The 20,559-nt window shown below is 48.0% G+C and overlaps 1 protein-coding gene across 3 annotated transcripts in view; it reads left to right on the forward strand.

The window, feature by feature from the left end:
• The window catches only part of LOC146863769 (uncharacterized), a 207,415-nt gene that overhangs the window by 129,448 nt on the left and 57,408 nt on the right, over window positions 1-20,559 (forward strand). The gene's annotated exons all lie outside the window — the stretch shown is intronic.

The following is a 20,559-nucleotide window of genomic DNA, read 5'->3' on the forward strand; positions in this document are numbered from 1 at the left end:
CCACACTAAGCAAGGATACATTCAAATAATGATGTACGTTTTCCAGGCAGATGTCACTTCCTTTACATTTAAAATCCACATAACAATTAAGTCCTCCTTGCACAATGGTGCAATGGTGTTAGTGTTAGTGCTAAGCAGGGGTTTATGTCAAAACGAAGACAGGGAGCAGCAATCTGTAAAAAAAGTCAAACTAAACACTTATCTATCCACTCTTTTTCACACATGTTGCTACAGTAGGAGACTACTTTGTAATCTCACTTTCTGAACCCCACTTTCAGTGCCTAAATTATGGAAATGGTTCCATACAGAACTCAAATCTTAGGAAGACTTACAGTTGTCCAGAGCCCTCTAACAAAGCAACATATACCAACAGTAAACTCAGGATGGGGGATGTGGTAAACCGCCGAGTAAGATGGCTGCTTCCTACAGTGGCTCTTGCAATCCACTGGCTAAATCCCCACTAATCTCCCATATTTACCTCCCTTCACCTCCACACCCAAAGACATCATATGCACGCGTACCACAAGGATCATCCCTCAGTCCCACCCTGTTCAACATCTACATGACCCCCCTTGCAGATGTCCTCAGTTTGCACGGACTCACCTTAATCTCCTATGTAGAAGATACTCAACTGATACCCTCGCTCACCGATGACCCCTCCAACACCAAAACCAACTTCCACGATGCCATGATCAATGTAGCCAAATGGATGAGAGACAACTGCATCCAACTGAACTCTGACAAAACTGAAGTACTGATCTTCAGGAAGTAGACTTCGGCATGATACCACAGCTGGTGGCCTGCAGAACTCTGACACACACCTACACTGACTGACAACACACTCCCTCCTCCTCCAGCTTTGTACATCCTCCTCGCTGGCAGACTTCAGAAAGAGACTCAAGACCTGGCTCTGCAACATAGACACAGCACCCATATACTCCTAGAGGTGACAATGTTGCACTTTACAAATTCTGTTTGATTGATTAATTGATTTACCCATACTCAGGAATGCATACAACCATAATCAGAGACTATGCTGCAAAAGATACCTGGAGAGCTGTTTTAACTATCCTGTGACTCCTCTGTGCAGCACATCGACATAAGGTCTACGCAGTGAGATGCAGCCATGGCCTCTAGTGTGTGACCTGTAGTGGCGATTGAGTGAGAGTTGGGGCAACATCAGAGTGAATTCCCGTCTCCCCTGGTGATAGCATGCAGTAATACCCCTGCTCTGCAGAGTACTGGTAAGGAGGTGTGATTGATTAATAGTGATGGAGGAAGACTAGTGACAGCGGGCGAACCCAGTTTGGCCCGTCGCTGTGCCTGGGTGACTACAGTGCTCTAACACCGTGTGTCCGATTGCACTAAAGCCAGCTGCACACTCCTGCTACAAGTGATACTTTCTCCATTTCCCCCACCCCCAACTCAGCCACAATCTCTGCTGCACTGTTTGGGATCCAGGCCACGATGCCTGCAGATGCGCAGAGTGGTCAAACCTTTCTTCGATCCCTGAGGCATTCACTGCTAGTCTTCTCTAGTGGCTACTCAACGCTCCCGCCACAAGTGGTGCTTTCTCCGTCTCTCCTCCTGCCATCAGCTTGGCAAAAGCCGTGACCATGCTCATTGGATCTCCAGCTGTGATACCGACAGAGACGTCGGGTGAGCAGGCCTCTCTCAGATCCTGGACTGTCCATAGCGTGCATTATCCAGAGGCTGCCCAACGCTCCCTGACAACCATGAGCTAGCCACCTACACTCTGTCCAGAGGTAAATTCCAGGCCCAGTTCAGTTAGATCTGGCTCCTCCTAACAGTCATTAACTGCATTTCCAGGTGTGGGATTAACTGACAGATACTTAAGCACTGTGAACTGAGATGCTCCTCTGGTCTATTGCAACACTTCCCCAACCTTCGATATGCAGCCTCATAGTGCTGCATAAATGTTCAGACCAAACAGAAAGAATTACTTGCAAAGTTGAGGGCCTTGTTGTGGGCGTAGTGAGCTAGAAAGTCATTGTTGCCACTCAGGCGAGGCACCTGAGTCCCACTGACTGCCTAGACCCCGGCGATCCACCTCATCACCGTCATCCACTGCCTCCCGCACACCAAGCAACTTGTTTGACACTGGACAGCCATCTACCCTCCAATGCTGGGGAGCCTTAGAAGTGACCTTCAACTGTAACTACCTATTTTGCTACCATTTCACAGCGTGGGAGACCCCCTAACCTGTTGCGATTGCCAGTCTAGTGGACCCAATGGGGTCAAGTATGGAAACCTCGACAGTCAGCAGGGCACCACTAGATATCCCCTGGTAGGTGGTGGTGAGTACTGTGAGATGTTGGCCTGGTATATGCTGTCCACTATTTAAGGTGATAGGTTAAAGACAACCTTTATTGAAAGCTATCCTAGGGGTAGCTATGGAGAGCAGCCTTCAGGCTAAGTCTTGAAGGAATGTAAAGCAGCTTGTTTTACCAGTCTATAATCTCTTGAATGACCAAATGAAAGGAGAACCACACCAGGTATATATTTAAAATATATGTATTTAAGATAAAACACCCCCCTCTAGTCTCTTTATGAAGCTAGAGTTCGAAGTACATAAGTTACAAGTCAGTTATCAACAGTAATAGCACAAATACACAATTTGGACCCTAGCGGTGTACCAAACCATATACCAAAAAAGTGGTATAAGAACCACGACTGAACTAGACACAAGGCCTAGAGCCTGTAGAGTTGCTGGGACCCCAAGGAACAACTCAAGGTAGTGACACAGGGGACCCACGAGGGACGTGTGCAGTGTGTGAACACAGCTGCGAGCTCCTGTTAGCTTCTATGGGAAAAGTCGTGGTTAGATTTTTAAAGATTAGGGACACTTAGAAATGAGTCAGGACCAAACCCTTTTGAACTTAGGAAGTTCTAGGGCTGGCACCCACGGGAGCACTGGAGTACTAATGTTACCTCACCCAGGGAAGCCGGGTGCATAGTTGTCTTTTGGTGTCGGGTCGCGTCGTGAATTTCTATGGGAGCTGGCGAAGAAGTGCTGCTGCCTTGAAGATGCGAAGTGTCCGAGGAGATCCAAGCCTGGATCAAAGATGAGAAGAACCTGAAAGCAGAGGGGACAGAGACTGGGTCCCTAGCCAGTGACCAGGAAGGCGATGGACAGATGCCCTCTGATGTCGGGTGATTTCAAGTGTAGAAGGTGAAGCTTGACTCTTCAGCCACGAGGACCAGGAGGCATCAAAGACAACCAGGAGCTGGATTTGAGCTGTCCTATGAAGGATGTCGAGTGCTGCAGTGTCGGTATCCGGATTGGACCCAACAAGCCTTGGCAACAGCAACCCACGCAGAAAGCAAAGATTGGCTTCGGAGAAGAACAGCAATGTCTGAGGGACTCACCACTTGGTAGGGAGTCAGGGCACATTTGGAGCAACCAGGAAAGCCCAAGGAAACACAAAGTTACCTTCAAAGGGACCCACCAGTCGACAGACCAGGGATCACAAAGGGACCTCAAGAGGAAACACACAATGGTGGCCCACGGGTCACTCGGGGTGACTAGGATGACAATCTTCGGTGGATTCTCTGCTCGAGGTGGGGGCTACAAGTACCCCAAAGCACGACTTCAAGAAACATCAAGGAGTTGATGCACTTGCAAAAGCATCCGGTGACCAGGAGTTCTGGTTCCACGCTACTCACGAGGGCTGTGGGTCTCAGCTTTGCTGGGGACTTGGGTCGACCTCTGAGATGTCTGGAAATCCTCTTCCTGGGCTGCAGTGACTTTGGAGTCCAGCGAGAGCTTCAGAGATGCAGACCGGTGAAATGCTTCGTTTTTGCCTGCCAAGCAGGGTAGTCACTCCTTGACGCCAAGGGAGATCCTTCCGTCTTCTAGTCATGTAGAAAGTCGAAGTTCCAGGATGAACATTGCAGATTTTTGTCCAGGTGTAATCTAAAGTCCTAAGGACTGGGGTCCCATACTTATACTAAGTTAGGGGGTTGGACATACTCTGGGGAACCACCTATGGGAGGTTCAGGGAAGAGGGGTGGTTACACCCATTCCCTTTGTCCAATTTCACACCAGAGCAGGGGCAGGTAGCCCCTGCAACTGGTTTGAACTGGACTATGCACAGGGGTACCAAATGTGCCCCCGGTGCAGGACTTTAAAGCACCAGAGAGTGCTCCCGCCCAGCCCCAATACACACTATCCTGTCTGGGGAAGTAGTTACACCTCCCTGTGACAGGAAACCTATTGTCCAGGCCTCCCCTGCCAGAGTTTTGGTCAGCCGCAGGAGGCCAGACCCATGTCTGTAGCAGTGGCATCCATTTTGTGATAATGTAAAAAGGTACGGTGTTCCTCTAATGAAGACAAAAAGGGGGAGAAGAAAGATGTATTGTTATATGTCAAGGGAAAAAGTGGGCCTGGCTGTCAGTGAAGCAGGTCGAAACAGAAAGGGGAGAAATCCCTTGTTGGAACTAGGGCTCTCACACACCCAGCAAGCTAGGTGTCATGCTTAATCATTTGAGCCTGCACCTCGTCAGGTCGGCGCTGCAATACCTGACGGGCACCCAATATTGGGGCTCTTTGGCGGGGATCTTTTGTTCCTGCCGATGGGTGGAGTGGGGGTAAGGGGCCCTAGTGTGTGTAGATGTGAGTGATAAGTGTGTGAATATAAAATAGGTATTGTTAGTCCACAAGTAACATTTTTATTATAGTGGTAAACAGCCTAAGTAAAAACAAAAGGAGTTGAGGTGGGTATTGAAACTAGTGGTTACGTAACTAGTTATGCAAGCCCTACTCTCAAAGAGATCTACATGTTTCGTGCCATGGTTGCCATAATGGTCAGGGCACTTCCTCAGGATCAGTGTTAAGAACTATCTACAACAGCTGGTACGTGAAGAATCTACATACCTAACAGGTTCAGTAAGGTAACCTAGAACAAAAAAGACGAAAAAATGACAATGAACAATACATAGAGGTGCACTCATATGATGAAACAAAATCTTATCTTCAAAATGCAGTGGTGAAGAAAGAGATGTCATAAAGGATAATGAGGCAAACAAGCGAGGGAGAGGTGTTAAAAACAGGAAAAAGGCGGTGCGCAGATGTCCCAACCAACTAAGTGAGATTATAAAGGTATCTCACAGGAAAGATACAGTGGATGCGGTTGTAGGCACACTCACCTATACCGCTATCAAGGTAATCTTGCAGCAGTGACCGGCGGGCATGTGAGGACTCCAATGTGGGTCCTAAGGACAAGTGCCGGTGAGGTGAGAAAATGAGTTAGGGAAATGAAAGATAGTGGATGCGGCAATTAAAAATTAAAAATTGAGCGTGTAGCTACTCGGAAAACCCCTATGGGTAGAGACACAAACGAGAAACGGGGCAAGACACCAACCAGTTACACACTCCCATGGACGGTGTGGTGTGCAGCCATGGCGATCAAGCAACCAAAGGCGAGCGGTCCGGTGGCCGAAATCAACATTCCATGTTTTGTACTGCATTGGAGCTACCGTCCATGGGTTTTTCTCGCTGCCGCGAGGGGGGACGGCGTTGGTGTTCGACTAAACGAGGAGAGCCCGGTCAGTTTACCACACCTCCTCTGTTGTTTTCGGCCACCGGACCGCTCGCCTTTGGTTGCTTGATCACCATGGCTGCACACCACACCGCCCATGGGAGTGTGTAACTGGTTGGTGTCTTGCCCCGTTTCTCGTTTGTCTCTCTCCCCATAGGGGTTTTCCGAGTAGCTACACGCTCAATTTTTAATTTTTAATTGCCGCATCCACTATCTTTCATTTCCCTAACTCATTTTCTCACCTCACCGGCACTTGTCCTCAGGACCCACATTGGAGTCCTCACATGCCCGCCAGTCACTGCTGCAAGATTACCTTGATAGCGGTATAGGTGAGTGTGCCTACAACGGCATCCACTGTATCTTTCCTGTGAGATACCTTTATAATCTCACTTAGTTGGTTGGTACATCTGCACACCGCCTTTTTCCTGTTTTTAACACCTCTCCCTCCCTTGTTTGCCTCATTATCCTTTATGACATCTCTTTCTTCACCACTGCATTTTGAAGATAAGATTTTGTTTCATCATATGAGTGCACCTCTATGTATTGTTCATTGTCATTTTTTCGTCTTTTTTGTTCTAGGTTACCTTACTGAACCTGTTAGGTATGTAGATTCTTCACGTACCAGCTGTTGTAGATAGTTCTTAACACTGATCCTGAGGAAGTGCCCTGACCATTATGGCAACCATGGCACGAAACATGTAGATCTCTTTGAGAGTAGGGCTTGCATAACTAGTTACGTAACCACTAGTTTCAATACCCACCTCAACTCCTTTTGTTTTTACTTAGGCTGTTTGCCACTACAATAAAAAGTTTACTTGTGGACTAACAGTACCTATTTTATATTCACACACTTATCACTCACATCTACACACACTAGGGCCCCTTACCCCCACTGCACCCATCGGCAGGAACAAAAGATCCCCGCCAAAGAGCCCCAATATTGGGTGCCCGTCAGGTATTGCAGCGCCGACCTGACGAGGGGCAGGCTCAAATGATGAAGCGTGACACCTAGCTTGCTGGGTGTGTGAGAGCCCTAGTTCCAACAAGGGATTTCTCCCCTTTCTGTTTCGACCTGCTTCACTGACAGCCAGGCCCACTTTTTCCCTTGACATATGACAATACATCTTTCTTCTCCCCCTTTTTGTCTTCGTTAGAGGAACTCTGTACCTTTTTGCATTACTACTTGACGGGGTATGTACATTGGACCTCATTAAACCTACCTCTATGTCCCTACTTTGTTGATATATCCATTTTGTGATGCCAGGGCTCTGAAAAGTTAATACCGGGTATACCGATGTGTACATGTTCCTCCCTCTAGAAGAGTGGCATGCTACCCCCGCCACCAGAACTGGCGGGGGGGGGGGGGGTGGGGTAGTATTCCAAAGTGTTTGACTCCAAACAAGACAGGTTTCTGTGCAGCCATCCCAAAGTTAACATTTACCGCAAGGTTATAGTGCACTTAAGAGTATATGGTCAAGCTGCACCACAAACAGCATCAGAGGATTGACTCCGAACGCTGCAGAGGGGCTCTGCTCATGCAGGGGCACCCTCTCACATACAAACCAAGCACTCTGTTTTCAGGATTGGTAAGGCCTGCTATAGGAGTGACTTATAGGTTTATATGTCTGTGCAATGGTAGTTGTAGGAGAGTAGGATCTGCACTTATGTTGCCCCCACTTTTTTTCTGATGTCATAGTCTGGCTGGGTCCCTGCTAATCAGGGCCCCAGTCTCTCTGTTCTCTCTAAACAAGTTGGAATGTATATTACATGCACTAGTGATTGGATACTGTGGTATCTTATGAGCCCCTAGTATATGATACCTTAGGTACCAAGGGCATAGGTGCTTCACAGGCCTACCAGGGGTTGAAGCATGTATGATGCCACCCCTGGGAAGCAGACTAAATCTGACACCACAGGCCTGCTACTGCAGCCTGGGTGAGGTAGTGTTAGTACTCCTCACTGAGATATAGTTTCTCTATATCTCTACCTGCGCACACATATAAACCTATCAGTCACCCCTAAGGCAGGCCCTATCAATCCTGAGAGCAGGGTGCTTGGTTTCCATCTGAGGGAGTGCCTCTGCCTGAGCAGGGCCCCTCTGCAGCCCTCAGAGTCTATTCTCTGTGCTTATTTGTGGATGCGGTTAAACCATATACTTTGAAGTGCATTATAACCTCGCGGTAAATGCTAACTCTGGGATGGCTGCATCAAAACATGTCGTGCTTGGTGTCAAACGCTTTGGAATCATCCCCCACACCAGTAACTGGTCTGGAAGTATGATCCCACCGTTCTAGAGGGATAGACATGTACCTACTGTGGAAACACGGTAGAATCCTGAAAGAGCCCTGGCATCACAAAATGGATGCCACCAGCACAGAAACTGGGATGCCCTCCTGCTGCTGACCGAAACTCACAGTGGAGGAGGCCCAACGATAGACATCCTGTCACAGGGAGGTGTAACCACCTTCCAGACAGGATTTAGTGTATTGGGGCAGGGTGGGTGCCCTCCTAGAGTGCTTTGAAGTACTGCACTGGGGGAGCAGTAGGCTCCTCTGTACAAATGCCAGCTCAAACCGGTTCAGGGGCTACCTGCCTCTGCTCTGGCACGAAACTGGACAAAGGGAAGTGGGTGTAGCCACCCACTCCCCTGACCCTCCCATAGGTGGGGTCATAGAGCTAGTCCCTCCCTTTCTTTTAGTATAAGTTGGGGAACCCTTGCCATTGCAAACTAGATATCCCTGGACGACCCTCTGAAGAAGAAACCTGGACCTTCGACGTTCCACTACCTTTGGAATACTAAAGAGTCTCCCTTGGAGCCAAGGAGTGACTCCCCTGCTTGGCAGGCACCAAAACTTTGAATCAGCGGTCGCAAACTTTCCCGCTCCCACTAGAGTCCGAAGTCCCTGCAGCCCCGGAAGTGTATTTCCTGACTTCTCCAAAGCCATCGTGAGTCCCGGGTACCGTGCACTATTGTTGAGTGCAATCCCTTCACGACGTTCTATGAACTTGTGCATTGGACCGCGTGTGATCCAAGCCTCCAGCAGGAATTCCGCCGAAGTTCAGAGGCCTACCTCGTCCCGAGTTACCGTGGGCTCCTGTGAAGTGAATCCTCCAGCGGCGTCTTCGCGATCCCTTGCCGGTTAGCTTGTGGGTCCCCTGAAGACTTTTCTACAAAACCATAGGGCTCCCCTGGTTGCTCCAGGCCTGCCCTGACTTACTCTTGCTGGGTGAGTCCATCAGACCTTGTTGGTCTGCACCGCTGACTTTTTACACGTTCCACAAGACTTGCTGTTACCAAGGCTTGTTGGCTCCAATCCGAGTGCCGACACTGCAGTAAGCTGCAGACTTTGTGGGACACGCCGAATCCAGCTCCTGGTTGTCGTCGACGCCTCCTGGACCTCGTGGCTGAAAAGTCAGGACACCCGTGATCACCTGAAATAATCCAATGACTCTGGGCATCCATCTTCCTGGCCCGGGTCACTGGCAAGTTACTTTGAACACTGTCTCCTCTGCTTTCAGGTCTTCTGAATCCAGCCTTTGATTCCACCGGACACTTCTTCTGTCTTCACAAGCAGCAAGTCTTCTTTGGCTCCCATTGAAAATGACGCCGCGACCCGACACCAAAAGATGCCTATGCACCGGCTTCCCTGGGTGAGGTAGAACTACTTACCCTGTAAGTGACTTGCTTGTAGACTCTCCTGAAGTATCCTGAAACTTTAAAATTCCAACTTTAAAATTCCAACTGCTCCATTGAAGTCTATTGGAATCCGCGGCTGTGTTCTCACACTGCATGCGTCTCCCGTGGGTCCTTTACTTACCTGCCTTGGGTGGATTAGTGAGGCCCCAGCGCTTCTGAGGGCCCTAGTCTTACACCCATCTTCCATAAGAGTCGAATTGTACTAGTGCAAGGCGGCCACTTTAACTAGTGACCAGCATATACCAGGCCAATTTCTCACAGTAGTGATATAGGTAGCCTATATCACAGTAAGGGGTGCTTGCACCACCTTACCCAGGCTGCAGTAGCAGACCTGTGGTGTCATTTTAGGGGACTTCCCCGGGGTGGCATAATCCATGCTTCAGCCCCTGGTAAGTCTCTGGGGTACCTATGCCCTGGGTACATAGTATACCATATACAAGGGACTTATAAGGGCACTCCAGAATCCAATTAGAGATGTACCTAAGGTACATGGAAACCACTTTAGAGAGGAAACAGCTAGGCTGGCGTTCTGGTTAGCAGGGCGCCAGCCAGACTAAAGTCGAAAAACAGTGAAGCATCAGCAAAAAGTGGGGGTACCCATGTGAAGCAGATCCTACTCTCCTACAAGTACCATAACAAATGCTCCCTTCCCCTTGCTACAACCACCACACAGCACTGTATGTGTCCACAGCTACCTTACCTCACACAACCATGACTGATGGTAAAGGGAACCGCTCTACGCACCAAACCAAACTTGACAAATATGCTGTGCCTAAAAACGTTGCCTCCTCAACTAAGATCCAAGAGACTCTACTTCAGACTGATCCAACATGCCCAGAGGGAGAATCGCTGACACTACATGACATTCTGAAAGCAATACAGGAGGTCTACATCTCTTTGGAGCATAAAATTGATACAGTGAGTACAGAGGTTATGCTGGTTAGACCAGATCTCTGAAAAATGGCAGCCAGGATGTCAGAAGTGGCGGACTTGCTTGCCGCGCGGTCGACAGAAAACTCAACTCTGAAATCCCAAGTCAAAGATCTACACATGAGGACCAAGACCTTAGAGGATCGAGTGGAGGACTTTGAAGGCCGTTAGAGTCGCAACAGTCTTCATATTATTGGCATCCTGGAGAGACCAGCAGCAGCCCTTTTCGTAGAGGACCTAATACTCAAGGTGCTGCAACCTAAGGGCCTTTCAAATTATTTCTCAGTTGAATTCCGGGCACACTTCCCAAACCAGGTGCATCTCCACGTCCTCTAATAGCATGACTATTCAACTATCGGGACCATGATGTCATCTTGCAGGCGGATTGCAGTGCTCCTACAATAACCTATGACAATACCGCTGTTTCTTTTTTCCCGAATTCATGTTAAAGGTTCAAGAAATGCGACGTTGCTTTTTGGAAGTCAATAAAGCCTATCGATAATGTGAGATAAAGTCCTCAATGGTCTTCCCGGCTAAACTAAGAATAGTGGCAGATGATATACATGGTATTTCACTGATCCTACTGGGGCAGGGTACTGGTTAGATGGTTGGAGAGCGGTAGAAGGTTCCACTTCACAACATCGTCTAAGTCAGAGACAGTGAAACACAGGCACTCCAGAGAACCACGACAAAACTGAACACCTGCAGTGGCACTCTGATACTCAACAGGAACCAGACTCTTGACTCCGACTATCTACAACGACAATACTTGCAGCTTTAGACAACAGACTACTGCATGGTAGATGAACCCTTGACTTGTCTGACCATGGTGTCCTGTTGGCATAAATGGCTGATAGAGGTCCTGTCCTCGTAGTACAGATGCAGGGGACACCATTCTCAAACTGTGCGAAGAGACACTCTTTCATAAAACAATTCCTTTACTGGGGATGTGGGGGGATAATTGCTTGGTGCAGAACATAGCCACCTATAGTTAGTCTGCTGTTATGGGGTGACAGACGCTCTGCAGAGTTGGGAAGGCGGCTAGTTTAAATCCCGCAATGCAGGGAGGGGGGTTTGTATTGGGATTTTACTACCTGTTTATGTAATGATTACATTTTCTTTTAGTTTTATTCACAGACTGCTACTAACGCTCACACCTCTCCCCCTGAGGGACCATCCCCTCCTGCATTCAACCCCCTGCCAGCTGTTGGAAGTGGTACTATACTTCCGCCCCTTGACCATGTCTAGCCCAATGTCAGATTCACTTCTTAGGTTGCTCTCCTGGAACGTTAACGGGCTGGGAGATAGAAATAAACATGGGGTCATTTTGCAATACATCAAGAGACATTCCTCGGATACAGTCCTTTTTCAAGTGACCCATCTTATGGGAAACTCCTGTTGGGCTTTGGACTGTTGGGGATACAGGATGGTCGCTCACTCGATTTACACCACTGGATCAAGAGGGGTGCGCAAAACATTACCACTGAGTATTCACCACACATGGGCAGAAACTCAGGGCCGACACCTAGTGATTTTGGGGTTGTGGGAAAACAAGTTGGGGAACATAATATCAGTCTATACACCTCCACGCATCCACTATACTTTATTCTTTGAGTTAAGTACATTTCTTCTCCGTCAGCAAGATGGCCTTTTGTTGATGGGAGGCAACTTTAACTTCGCCCGCAGTGAGGAGCTGGACTGTTTGCTACCCAGACTGACGCCCACTACTCGACACCCACTGGCCGACTTCCTTGCCGTGTTTGACCTCATGGATGTGTGGCGCTCCCACAACCCGACTGCGCAACAATACACATTCTACTCAGGGACACACAGGAGTCAATCCCAAATTGATTACATCTGCACATTAGTGCAATACACCCCCCCCAAATTTCCATGAAAGCCACACTTAACAAGAGACATCTCTGACCAATATCCAATATGGGCAGTGTATGGCATGCCTCCCAAACAAAATTGCTGTGAAATCACACTCAATCTCTGGTATTTTATGGTACTCCGCATTTGAGAGAATTTCCAAGTCAATACTGACAATTATTTTGCTGAACATGAGCAATCAGTTGAAGCAGTGTAAACCCTCTGGGAGGCCTATAAAACATTGATAGAGGGACAAGCCCTCTCACTCATCTCAGGGCACAAGAAAAACAAAAGGGCACAGACTTGAGACACTAGAACGTGAAATCACTGTATTGTGGGCAAGACTGGTCGCCCAGCTATATGATGCCATACAACAGATGCTACACCTAAAACAAAGGGAATACTGCGACAAGGTATCCGATGCTGCTAGGAATAGTCACCGGGCGACTGAACACCGTCTCTATGAGACTGGAGACGAAGAAGGGAATCTACTTGCGTGGCTTGAAGGGCATGAGAAGGCTAACCGCTGGGTCCTGAAAATACAGACTAGCAGCGGTGAGCGGGTAAGAGGGAAACAGGAGGTATATGCCTACTTATATTCCCCGGTGGCTACTGCCCCGGCAGAAGCCTACCACAAATTGCTGGCTGATATTCATCTCCCAAGCATGTCAACTACTGATAGGAACCTCCTAGAAGTTAAAATAATGACAGAGGAGATAGTGCAAGCAATCTGGGACATATCTTAAGGTAAGGCACGGGGACCTAACAGGATTCCCATAGAACTCGGTAAACTAACGGCTATGAAATAGCTCCCTACCTGCTTTGTTTATTCAAAGAAAGTAGCGATACGGGTATACTTCCCCATGACCAGAGACTGGCCAATACAGTTGTCATCCCCAAAGATGGCAGACTGCCTGAAGACTGTTCTTCCTACAGGCTGATTTCACTACTGAATGTCGAAGTCAAACTCCTGGCCAAAGTTTTGGCCTATCTCCTAGTTAATGTTATTAAAACACTTTTTCACTCTGATCAATCCAGCTTCATGCTGGGTCAAAATGCCGCTCTTAATTAGGGGTGGGCGGAATTTGCGGAATTAACCTTCGCAAATTATCGCGAGAATGTTTAAAATTATCGCAAACAAGCAGAAATATCGCGAAGATGCGGAAGTTTTTTTCCGGCATGTTCGCGAGATTTTCTGCATGGTTGCGGGTCGCCAACTTACCCATGTGGTTGCTTGCGGGCGCGGCCATCTTGTTTTGAGTTGTTCTCGCGGTGCATGATCGCGAGAAGAAAGACGTGATCGCGCGACGCATGACGTCACTGCGGGCGCGAACTGTCGCGAGACAGCGCAAATGGCTAAAAACAATACAACATCTCATGGAGAACACGACCGGATCAAGAAAACTTGTCGGCGAACGCAGGGATTCAGGTAAGGCGATCGCGCGCGCGCGAGAATGTATTATTTTACAGCGCGAGCAAGAAACAAATTATCGCCAAGCTGCGGAAACCGGAATTTTTGACATTTTCGCGCTCTCCGCGGAACGCAAAAATGTCAAATTATCGCAATTTCCGCGAACGGAACGAAATTTTTGCCCAGGCCTACTCTTAATCTCCTGCCATCCTCATAGCATGTTGGGTCATATTGCAGATCTGCGGGATGTGCTCTAGTCTTGTCACTTGATGCGAGGATGGCCTTTGACATGGTTCAGTGGCCATATATGTTTGAGGTTCTTAATAGAATTGGCTTTGGCCCTCAGTATCTGGTTTGGCTAAGGCTTCTTTACTCAGACACATAGGCCCAAGTGACAGTTAATGACAGTGTGTCTCCTCCCTTCTGGCTCTATCGTGGCACCCAAGAGGGATGTCCACTTTCGCTTCTAATATTTGAGATCATCTTGGAGCGACTGGCAGCCTGGATCAGGCAGGATCCCCTAGTTTGAGCACTCTGGAGGATAGCTGATTGGGAGGATAGAATCTCCCTTTATGCTGATGACATCCTCTTTATGTTTCCGACCCAAAATTCACACTTAATAGGATCATGCGCAAACTTACCGTATTTGCTAACTACTCCAGATACACTATGAAATGGAGGATGCAAGAAGTTGGCCTAGTATAGGCTGTCCACTAATTAAAGTGGGCACCTTGCACCAGTCCAAACAAACCTTATGGCAATTTAAGAGGTCCAAGATAAACTTAGAAGGCTATCCAAGTGGTTGCTGTGGAGAGCAGCCTTCAGGCTTAGTCTTGAAGGAGTGTAAAGGAGCTTGTTTTACCAGTATCTTATAGTATTGGTTAAATGGAAAGAGAATCAGTATGTATAAAAATATGTATTTATTATAATACACTAACTAGCCCCTTAATAGTATCTCCAAGGAAATAACACAATATACATAAATACTTAAGCAAGAAATGTCAGTAAATAGCACAAATACACAGTGGGCCCCGGGGAACCAAACTATATATCAAGGGAGTGGTATAAGAACCATGACTGCAGTCAGGACTATGTCGAGAGGACGTAGAATTGCTGGGACCCCCAGAAACGACCCAAGGTGAGTAACTAGATTCCCCTTGGAAGACACGTGCAGTGTGAGAACACGACTGTGGACTCCGTACAGTTCTACATGCAAGTCGCGGTAGAAAGATTACAAGTTAAGAGCCCTTCACAACGGATTCTGAAGCCAGCCCATGGAAGACAGCAAGTTGGGAAGTCACCCCACCTGTGGATATCCTGATACCCACGTTACCTGCCCCAGGGAAGCCAGGTGCACAGGAATAAGGAGGTGTCGGAAACTGCAGTTGAACCCAATGGAGGACCTCAGGAAGGAGCCGCTGCTGGAGGAAGAGTAAAGTGTTTGTAGGAACCCACTCATGGGTTCTGGAGAAGATTACCTAAAATCAGAGGGGCTAGTGTCTGGATCGGCAGGGGTGAGGGAATGCCCACCGTTGTCGAGCGCTTCAGGTAGACAATGATGGCCTTGACTCTGCGGATAAGTAGTCCAGGTGACAATGTCGAAGCTTAGGAGTCATCCAAGAGCTGTCCCACGCCAGATGTTGAGTCTGGAGGGATCGGTGTCCATCGGGAGCACCAACAAGCCATGGGAGATACAACACGACATACAGAGGCAACAAGGATGAAAAGTCAGGACCCTCAAGGTCCAGGTGAATCACCACAACTTAGAGGAGTTGTAGCAAAACCCCAACAACAGGGGGAGCCCACAGGAAGTCGAAAGGAGACTCTCAGGAAGATCTGGAGATTGAGAAGGAGAGAGTCGTTCAGCCTTAGCAACGCCCAGCCAACACGTTACACAAGTTGGTGCAGGACCGCCTCGATGATGCACTTGCAGCACAACCCGGTCAGCTACGTTGTGGTGCCTACCAAAGTAGGAGAGTAACTTCTTCACCCCAAGGGAGATCTCTTCTTTTGCTCTTAGAGTCCCACAGGTCTTTGGCAAACCTGTGTGGGACACAGACAATGGTGGAGCAGACGGACTTGGGGATGCGGAGAGCCGGGGTCGACAGAGTCGGTCTGATGGAGCTTCCTTTCTTCAGCGAGAAGTTTGTTGCGAGCAGTTCAACGTGATTAGGGCGATGAGGTGGTTTCGTCCAAGCGGTTGAAGAAGACACTGTCTTTGGATCGAAATCGAAGCCCACTTTGAATCTGGGGATCTACACTCAGGTGAGCCCTTAATTACAATGGCTCAGGGTTGGGATGATTCCAAGGTCCCTACCAAGGGAGGGGCCGGATAGAGGGGAGGCTACTCCTATGTTCTTTGTCCGGTTTCATGCAAGAGCCAGAGCCAGTAGCTCCCGGGACTGGTTTGAATAGGACTGTGCACAGGGACACCAAATGTGCCCGTCATGCAGACTTTCTGGCGCTGGCAAGCGCTCCCACCCAGCCCCAATATACTATGCCCTGTCTGGGAGGAGGTGGTCCCACCTCCCTGTGATAGGATACCTATTGTTCTGCCTTGCTCTGCTTCAGCGTTGCTCATTAGCAGGAGGGCAGAATCGATTCTCTAGTGGCAGACAACCGAGTTGTGCTGTCCGGGTCGAGCAGACTGTTACCGGGAGCACTAAGAACCACACAGGCCCCTTTCCAGTGCTTGGAATCATACTCCCAAGCCAGCTTTGGTGTGGGGGTATGATTCCAACATGTGTGATAACAAACATGATGGGAATCATGTTAGTCACCTTTGAGATAGTCACCACGTTATTACGTGGCTACCACTCTACTGTCTTCTATGGCTGCATCGCTGACAACCCAGGAGAATAGGCTATGTAGGCTGCAGAGGTGTTTCGCTCATGAAGGGGCACCCTCTCACGTAAAACCTTGCACCCTGCCTTTGGGATTGCCTGTAGGGGTGACTGATAAGTTTTACGTGCAGTGATCTTTTAGATATAGGGGGGATATGTACAATGAAGTTGCGGAGCGTGTCATTAGCCTCCTGGGCTTAACGACACACACCACCACTTCTGAAACACAGGGCTGCACCATATTTACAATAATTTGGTGCAGCCTTGTGTTTCCCCCTGCGATGGTGCCCTGGTTTAACAACTTAGCTCCAACCCAGGCACCCTTGCACCAGAGTGCAAGGGTGTCTGCGTGCAGGGGAGGTTTGTTTATGTGTAGGAAGGTGTCCCTTCCTGCACATAAACAATCCTAAAATCATCCCATTTTGTAACTTTCATGTGTGCTGCTTCATGCAGTTACAAAACTGAATGTTTTTTAAAAGGTTTGTTTATGTACAGGAAGGGACATCTTCCTGTACATACACAAACCATGGCAATTTGCTTTTTCCATGTGTGCCGCACAAGGCGGAACTCATGGAAAAAGCAAAAACCAGGAAAAATATACATTTCTCATCGTTTCGCAAAGCTTAAGACCGCAGAATTTTCCTGGTCTTAATTTTGGCACTGCCTCCTATGTTCGCCACCCTTGTACATAGGGGCAGCGTCAAATACAATGCGTGCTGTGGTGGAATGCCCACCGCAACACCCACTGCACGCCCCTTTCACGATAAACATAGCGTGAAACGGTACCTTATGTACAAGGTAAGGTTAAGTCACATTAAATGGCTTAACACTGCCTTGTACATAAGGCAGGGCCCCTAGCGCCACAGGAACGTCACAAAAAGTGACATTCCTGTGGTGATATGGGCTTGTACATATGCCCCAGGAACTCTATATCTTTAGTAAGGGGTGATAGCACCACCTTACACAGGCTGCAATGGCAGGCTTGTAGATTTAGTTTGGCTGGTCTCCCAGAGGAGGCATAATACATGCTTCAGCCCATGGGGGACCTCTGGGGTACCTAGTCCTTGGGTACATGTGCACCACATACGAGGGGCTAACAAGTGTACTCCAGTATCCAATCTGGGATGTACCTAGGTACTTACCACAACAGTTTAGGAAGACAGCAGATAGACTGGGGTCCTGATTAGCAGGATCCCAGGCAGACTAATCAAAAACAGTATCAAATCCAGCAAAAAGTGGGGATAACCATAAGAAGCAGATCCTACTTTCCTACAGAGGAAGTCCCTAATTCACTGGGTAAACCTGGATGTCTACCACAGTCATATGTGCATTCAAATATTGATACTGGGCCTTCTGTCCCATTTTTTTAGATTTCCTGTTCAACCCAATCTCTCCAGTATCCAGGCCCCTTCCTTGTGTTGTATCTCGGATTCAGCACTTACTTAGGGAAGCACATTGAAAGGCTGACTCTCCCATACGGCAGTGTCTGTTCCTTCCAGCTTTGCTGAACTATTGAACTCTATTGGATAGAATTAATCTAATCCTCATGTTTCCCTCAGGCAGCCATGTCTTACCCACAAATGAACGCAAAGTCCTCCATATTATGTAGCAGGGAGGCACGTCTGTACCTAGGGTACAGTCACAGCACAATCAGGGCCTTATTTATGAGGCCATTAGATCGGCTTTGCATCACTTTTTGTGACACTGCGGTCACGTAAAAAATGCACCACACAGCGTCATATTTACAGATATTTAGGCAGATGCGTCACTTTGTAGACCCTTGGCTACATTATACCTGCAATAGGTATAATGTATGCAGGGTGGGCATTCTGATGCAGAAAAGCCTCGTAGAAGTGTTGCAGGGAAATCTATGAGATTTCACGGTGCCATTTCTAAGGCTTCATGGCGTGCAATCCTCAGGCCTTTTCACATGAGGCGTGCCCCATGTGAAATGAGACATTGCTGGATTCACATCTGTTTCCAGACACACTCCAGCAATTCACCATTTTTTTGCCAACAGATACTCCACGATTCCTGACGTATTTATCAATCCTTGCGACATGGAGCACCATACAGTAAATACCGCCATCCATGGTGGCGCAAGGAGGGTGCAATGTGTTTTACCACAGCAATGCAACACTTTTCATAAATGAGGCCCTCAGTGACCAGTACTGCAATCCACAATTATCATGCTACCACCAGCTTACTGACATGCAGCACACACACTCAGACTGTGCACACTGTTCAGTACTGCAATCCTACTGTACTAGAGTGTGTCACTTTGAACACATTCTACCGGCACATACACAGTCACCATGTGCATACTTTTGCAAACTTCAAACTATATGTTGTGTAGGTCTTGCACAGGCACATGCATTTTGCACATGATTTTATCTCACACACACACACACTTCCAGATCATCCTGATGTTGGACAGGGGTGAGTTAAACACACAGTATCAGAACTTTAAAAGAGGCGAGTGAGCCTGTAGGCCTCACTGCAGTGACTCAGGGTTCAATGGTCATGTTCACTATCACCGATCACAACATAGTATGCTACCACCCCCACATTTGCTCTGTTTTGACCCTGGCAAAGGCAATAGAGTACAACAACTAAGAGGGTAGTTCTTTGTGTGGCCCTCCAGCAATCCATGTCACAGGCCTATGTCATGGCACACATGCATATTCATTGTCCTCTATAGGCATTCAGGACAGGTGAGGGGTACACAACTCCTACCATGCAAGGGAAATGCATTACCTAACACCACCATGGCACTATATTTAGTTAAATTGTGTACATCCACAACAATTTGTGCTTGCATTTTGACATACATGCTTCATACATTACCCATCTCTGTCTTCCTAATGTGATGTGATGGTTGGCAAACATCTCCCTTGTCTTTTGTTTCCTAAAAATCCCTTGCATTTCTATTTCAGCAGTTTATTATGTTTTGCTACGTGCCTTTGAGGCTCCTTGCATTGCTGTCCAATTCATGGTAATTGTGTATTGTAGCAATTGTGGGAAAATGTAGTATTTAAAGCAAACAGCCCTGGAAAAGTGATACAAATGTGCTGCTTTGTGGATCCCTAAACCTGCATGAATACTTTTTACAAAACACATTTTGACATCAATCAATCAATCAGGATTTATAAAGCGCACTACTCACCTGTGAGGGTCTCAATGCGCTAGGGGAAGGGGGGAGTGCAGTTCCGCTACTCACATGTGAGGGTCTCAAGGCGCTGGGGGGGGAGGAGGGGGGGGGAAAAGCAGCTCCGGTTCAGTTGAAGAGCCAGGTCTTGAGGTTCTTCCTGAAGGTGTGCAGGGTGGGGGAGCGTCTGATGTTGACTGTGAGCTCGTTCCAGGCTTTGGCTGCGACGTAGGAGAAGGCCCTTCCGCCTGCTCTGGTTCTGTGGATGTGGGAAGTCTCTGCCAGGGCAAGGTCGGCGGAGCGGAGGTTCCTCTTGGGTACGTGGAAGGAGACTCTCTCATTGAGATATTTGGGTACGATGTTGTGGAGGGATTTGTAGGCATGGGTGAGCAGTTTGAAGGTTACTCTCTTCTAGACGGGGGAGGTCTCGTAGGTGTTGGGTCATGTGTTCGTGCCGTGGGGTACCGAGGACAAGTCTTGCTGCAGTGTTCTTTCGATGGTTTGGAGCTTGTGTAGGAGAGTTCTGTTGATTCTGGCATAGAGGGCGTTGCCGTAGTCCAGTCTGCTGGTTATGAGTGCGTTGGTGACGGTTTTCTGCATTCAGGGGGTATCGGAGGATGCGAAGGCAGTTGAAACTGGTGGAGGCAATGGAGTTGATCTGGCAGGTCATGCTGAGGGAGGAGGCTATGCCTTTGGCCATGACATATGTCTGCCATGATCTGTGATGGTATCTGCTGCAACATATGTACTAGAAAAGTGCTGTCATTCTGCCTGCTAGTCCATATGTGAAACACACATTAATTTGAGGATTGCCTCAGGGACTGACTTATTGGGAGATTTGTGATCCATCATACACTGAGTGCCACATTTAACACACTTTGATGCAGCAAAACACAGCAAGACAGTTGACTTGCTGCGTCGATTTGTTCTGAGTTGGAGATATGCCCTATATTCATCAACAGCTAAGTAATACAAATTGTACATGTTGAGATCTACATCTAGTTGACAAAATGTGAGTGATTCTATAGGCACATTGACATTCACACATACACAACAATTGATGAGTTCCAAATAAATATTTAATAGATGAGAAATTG

Source organism: Triturus cristatus, chromosome 2_1, assembly GCF_964204655.1.
Source record: "Triturus cristatus chromosome 2_1, aTriCri1.1, whole genome shotgun sequence".
Classification (NCBI taxonomy): domain Eukaryota; kingdom Metazoa; phylum Chordata; class Amphibia; order Caudata; family Salamandridae; genus Triturus; species Triturus cristatus.